Source organism: Manihot esculenta, chromosome 7 (assembly GCF_001659605.2).
Source record: "Manihot esculenta cultivar AM560-2 chromosome 7, M.esculenta_v8, whole genome shotgun sequence".
NCBI lineage: Eukaryota > Viridiplantae > Streptophyta > Magnoliopsida > Malpighiales > Euphorbiaceae > Manihot > Manihot esculenta.
This window is the reverse complement of record NC_035167.2, coordinates 4894140-4900683: the sequence shown is the minus strand read 5'-3', so window position 1 is coordinate 4900683 and position 6544 is coordinate 4894140.

Here is a 6544-nt window from a genome sequence, read left to right as displayed (position 1 = left end):
TGGCATTAAAAGATGATCATTCATGGCGGCCTTCTGCATGGAGTTAATATTCCAAACTTGATCCCCACATCCATACATGGGTTGAAAGCCATTGCTATAATGAGAAGGAGGTTGACATATTTGGATTGGTTGCACATTATAGGCAAAGTTGTTGTTGAATGTGTTGTTCATTGGCGGAGGATCATTGTCAACGTTATCCAAGATTGGCTGAGGAGGATCAGACCAAAGAGGAGGAAGCAAATAAGACCCATAACCATTCTCGTATTCTTGGGAAATCATCAAAGAATTATCACACAGTAGAGGTTGTGCGGTGGAAACATCATCAGCTTTTGGAATTTCTGTTTCAGCAATATTTACAGTTCCCCATCTTCATCGTTCTTGTTTTTCTTATCTTCTGCTTTGTTGCTGTAGATCTTGCATAGAACCCATTCATCCAACTAACCCACAAAAAATATAAACACATAAAAATTATTTTTTTTTCTAGTTAAGATAATTTATCTATAGTTAACATAATTGATCTATAATTACAAGAATTTTTAAAATTTATATTAAAATATTGGCATGGAAAATCTCATTAATCATTCAGCTAAAGAAAAATTTATTATAATATCTTTAAAATTTTAAAAAATTTAATAATTAATCACTCTATTAATTTAATTTCAATAGGACTAAACGATGGATATTTTTTTTTATAATTAATGAATGAATAAAATGTTAAAACTGTGAGAAAAATTAATTAATAAAATTTTTAAAATTTTGAAGATGTTTTAATATATTTTATAAAATATGTGAAGAAACTAATGAAATGAACTAAATAATAAATTTTTTTAAAGAAAAAAATGATGAATACCTGCTTAGGATGCAGTGGGTTTTTGCCTCTGGCCGTAGCGCCTGAAGGAACAAGGCTTTGATGAAGAAGATATTCATGCATCTTCCAGTTGGTTTTGGTTCCATCACGCTGCCTCCCCTCATAATAGTCCAAAGACTTTCTGAATCCCAGAGGTTTTTTTCCATCTAGGATTGCTTTATCAGTTCCTGTAGCCTTCCAATATCCTAATTCCCCTGCGTTTCGTTTCGGTCTAGATCCATTCGGGTACTTTTTCTCCCTACTCGTGAAAAAATACCACTGGCTTTCTCTTTCTCTATTCAGTTTATAGGTTTCTGCAGCAAAACAAAGAAACCAACCCCCCCAAAAAAAAAAAAAAAAATTACATTATTGAAGAAGAAGAAGAAGGACATGCATGTACGTGCATGCAAAATTAATACGACGTACCTGTGAGCTGTTGAGGGCTATAGTTATATAAATCAACCACATGAATCCTATTGGGAGGCAAGTGTTCATTGCTGATCTTTCTCAGTAAATAATCACGAATCAGCTCATCATCACTAGGAGCGAATCGATACCCAACAGGTAACGAGTTGAAATATCCTTTGTTCTTGTTCTGATTTTGTTCTTGTTCTGATTTTGTTCCATTAGATCGACAACAAACACAAAATCAGAGAAGGGTTTTTGATGAACGTATGTGTTATGTGTGGGTGTTGAAATATTTATATGTTTGTTTCGAATTTTTCAGACCATTACTCAGAAAAATTAGGTTTCCTTCTCTTAACGGAAATATTCATGAGGAAGTGTAATTAGATTAGGAACAGGATTTTGAAATAATATAGAGTTGTGGAAGGATTAGAATTACTTATTGAAATATTTTCATTTTATATTTTCTTTTTTTTTTTTTTAATTTTTTTATTTAATATTTCCACTTAGTATTAAACTGGTCTAATAGCTCTTCTTCTGCCATTTCGAATAGCTCTCGGATGATTTGGTTATGGAGGTAGTGACATAAGTCTGCTTCATGGAGCTCTCACAGTGCAGGAATAGATGAGAATCAAACTATTAATTTTGAATTAATAAAATTAAATTAAAATAATTTGGGAAACCTGGAAAAAAAAAAAAACTACTGGACTTCATCAGAAAAAAGCTTCTTTTTTTGTAAAAATAATTTGAGAGTGATGAAAAAGAAGATTGATGATTGATGATAAAATCATATAATTTTTCTTTGAACCCTTAATTTGAATTTGGTATTGGAATTTGAATGAAGAAAAATCAGTAATGATAAAAGTTCTTATGATGAGAAGGAAACAAAGAGAAGAAAATCCAAGCCATCAGAATCACCAATATCATTGGATTCCCACTATGCAAAAGCCTAATATGAGGTATGCTTAATTTTCCCTGGAATTACAAAAATCTGCATTACCCTCTCGCTAAAAATAGATTGAATTATTAGGCTTCCAGTGATGTCGTTGCAATTTGTAACCTATCTAATCACTCCACAGCCAGAGAGAGAGCTCAATTCTAGGAATTTTATTCGAAATTTGCCATTTCATTGCCAATTTCAAAAGTTTCTGGTTACTGATCATCTTGTTAATCTATAAGAACTGAAAGTTGGGAGGGAAATAGAGAAAGAAACCTCTAGATTCTAAAATGCTGAATGCAAGTTGTTTGATGGGCATAAGGGAAAGTATGTGACTTGGTTATATATTTGCAAGGATAGACAATCCATTTCATGGAGCTCCCACAAGGCAGGGGTGCATGAAAGCAAAACCATGTGATAGGTGGTTGTGAAAGCTCGTTTACAAGGTTGGCATGTTTAACAATTAACCCCTCAAGTTTGAGACTAAGCATGTAATATATACATGCTTCTGTCTAGTGGTTTACCAGCAAATAAGAATGGAGCTTGGAAAGCTAAGCCTCTGACGAATGGAGCAGTTCTTGTACTTGCCTGCTTCTGTTGCTGCAAAGAGTCAAAGAAGGAACTGTGTTTTTGACTTTGATGGGATTGGAATATTCTAATTATGGGTATATGGGTACATGAACTTGATCAGACAGTTAAAAGAAAAAAAGAAGACAAGATTTCTGATAAAAAATCTGATTTGTACATGAACTCTTCAGAAGCTACAAATGGGTATTTGATGGTTTGTTCTTTGATGTTGAAGATTGGAAGACAAAGAACAGAAACTACTAGCTATGGAAGTCAGTAATGCTTTTTCTATGTCTCTGGTGACCTGCTGTTTGATCAGAGTGATTGCATATTCTATGAGCTCAGCCTCGCATGGTAATGTGAGAGGTCCCGTGCTTTGTGATCCGAACTCTTCTTATGCCATTTCGAATAGTTCTAGGATGATTTGGTTGTTGAGGCATTGAAGAGGAAGCAAAAGGCGCTTTTGATCTGAAGAGTGCACAACAAAACAACCCTTTTCAGCTTTTGCTGCTGATGTGCAGCAGGAGTTTCTTGTATCTGTGTTTCCAACGGTTTGTGGGAGTGTGATTCTTTTTCGCCTCATTTCTTGCCATTTTGGGGAGCTTCTTGGGACTGATCGTCCTGTTATTACTCTATAAAGGCAAAGACCTATGGAGAAACTGTGCTTCTAAAAGTACTAGAGGAGTGAAATCTGAATGCTGATCTTGTGATGGGTAGAAGGCAAAGTAGTGGCTCGGTTTTATAATCACAAAGGCTAGACATGAGCCTGTTTCATGCTGATCTATGTTTGAAAATCAACATGTCAAGGTGAAGCGTCGGTTTAACATGTCTCTATCCTTTGACAAGTGGTTAACCAGCAAAATAGATATCTAAGGTGTGGTGGGCTCATGAGTCTATAGCCTATGTGAATCATAAAAACAAAAGAAGATCAAAGTGGTTGGAACGATGAGAATCTAATTAAATGGCCGTGTTTTTTTACCCTATTTCAGTTATAAAAACTAGCAGAAAAGAATTTAGATTTCTATTAACTTGTATCAATTCCAACAAGTTGTTATCGAATCTAATTGCAACTCTTCAAACGCTGGTAGGTAGGGTGAGTATTTGATCGGTTCAGTTTGATAAAAAATCAAAATTTTAGTATATTAAAAATTGAATTAATTGATTTTGAATAAAATTTGATTTGAATAGTGATGACCGCTGGATTTCTCCACCCCGGACTTGGGGCAGGCCCATATCGTGAGCCCATCGTTTGGGGGGTTCAAGGCCTCCCCCGTGAGACTGGTCCAGCCCGTCCCCCTCCAGATCAGACTCCAATCAGTTTCCTCAATCAGACCGGCCTAACCTCTTGGGCCCGTTGAACAGATCCTTCCTGGGCTCAGCCCACGACTTATCTTCCGGTCTAGTCTGGAATCAGGAGGGAAACCCACCTGTCCGTCATGTGAGTCCATACGCATGCGCGTCCGGGGAGAATTAGGGGCCGTTATGCATGGGACAGAGATCCGATTCCCTCGTACGTCCATATCAACGTAGCCGGGACAGGTGGTCCAATGATACACGTTCTGCTACACGTCACTAGCTGCCAAAAGGAAACATATAAAAGGAGAAATACTCTCCTCTAGGTCTAAGTTTTTTCCAGTCTTACAGAACCCATTGTAAAACCCTATTTTCTGGATCTCAGATCATCAATTGGTGCCGTCTGTGGGAACGAAGGAGATCTTTTCATCGCCAGAGTTCCACTCTCACGAATACCCACTGAGATCCACAATGGCTAACCACAATGAAAACAACGTCACTCCAAATGACCTGAGCTCTGCCCAAGAGGGGCAACAATTCTCCTTTTCTAGTCATACGACACCAAATAACCAAACACCAATCCCTTTCAACCCCTCGCCAAGCCTGGCGGGGAATGCTTCCGCCGCCACCTTGTCCAACCAAGACCTCCAAACCATGGCCCTCCAACTACAGAGCACCGCCCACTGGTTGGGGCAGATAATGCAACATCGGGGCCTTAGCACCCCCGCCAACGTGTCACCGGTGGTAGAAGAACCCCAGACCAACGAACCTCAGCCTACCTTCAACCACCCCAGAACTGTCAGCCAAGAAACCGGAGATGGGAGGAGGAGAGTTGAAGAAGAGGAAGAGCCGGCAGCTCGAGTTCACAAGAGAAGGGCGAGGGAGATGATAGAAAATGATGAAGTCGATAGCTACTCCGCCGAAACCACCGGAAGAATGGGGAGTGAAACATGGGAAGAGGAGGCTCACCAGGAGAGGAAGCCCAGGCGGGAAGGGGAGAGAGTAGACCAAAAGCTGCAGAAGTTGAGGGAGCAGCTCTTGGCCGAGCTGGGAGCGAAGGATTAGAACCAAACTCTCCTACCCACTGCTTCACCCTTCTCAAAATGGGTACAACAGGAGACTGTGCCTAAGAAGTTCATGATGCCACCAATGGTAGCCTATGACGGGGCTGGGAACCCTAGGGAGCGTGTCTTGAACTACAAGACTTTCATGGAGCTGCAAACTCTGTCAGACGTCCTGATGTGCAAGGTATTTCCTACGACGCTCTCGGGGCCAGCACGGGCGTGGTTCAACAGCCTTGAGGCAGGAAGCATTGGCAGTTTTGGAGATCTAGCCACCCACTTCATCAGCAGGTTTATTGCCGGGGTGTCTGCGGATAGGAAGACGAGCTACCTGGAGACAATCAGGCAAAGGAAAGACGAATCACTTAGGGAGTACGTCGCTCGTTTCAATACAGAGGCCCTGCAGATCTCCGAGCTCGATGAAGGAAGAGCTGTAGAAGCCATGCAGAAGGGGACGACCTCAGCAGAGTTCTTTGGCTCGTTGAGCAGGAAGCCTCCGACCTCGCTGGCCGAGCTGATGAAACGAGCCGAAAAGTATATAAGGCAGGACGATGCTTTGGAGACAAGCAGGTTTGCCAGGGGAGCGACAGATAAGGGGAAAGAACCGGAGGAGGGAAGGCCGGAGAGGCGCGAGAAAAAGCATGACAAGAGACCTGAAACGTATAGACAACCCTGGGAGCGCAGGGACCAAAGACCTTCCCCTCGGGCCTCAGAACCAAGGTCGCTCCCCCCGTGGGTTCCAGAGAAACCGATCCCTCTCAATGCCTCTAAAGCCGAAGTGCTCATGGCCATCCAAAATAAGGAGTTCCTCCAGTGGCCCAAGCCTATGAAAACAGAATCGAACCAGCGAAATCCTGACAAATATTATCAGTACCACCGCACGAACGGCCATGACACCAATAACTGCTTCCAGTTGATTGCTGAGATCGAAAGGCTAATAAAGAGGGGACACCTCAAGAACTTCATAAAGAAACCAGAAGAACAAAGGTCTCAGCCAGACCCAACAGGACAGACACTCAGAAGAGAGGGAGCAGGGCAGGAGAATGACGGATCCAATGGGGCCATCAATATGGTCGTTGGAGGAACAAAAGGTTGAAAAAGCTACAGAGGTATTTTCCTTAGAAAATTTGTGAAAAGAAATTCTTGTACTATAAAAGCACAAAATAACGCCATCTTATAAATGCAATGATTGAACTCTATTATTGTGAGCATTAACTCTCTCAGGAAAAGAAAGAACAGATATCAAAAAGACCTCCCGGAGCATAGAAGGCTGGCGGGATCACAAAAAAATCTCCCCGGAACAAAAACGGCCGGCGAGGATCTCAAAAAGACCTCCCGGAGCAAAAACGGTCAGGATCTCGTAAGATCTCCTGGAGCAAAAACGGCCGGCGAGGATCTCAAAAAGACCTCCCGGAGCATAGAAGGCCGGCGGGA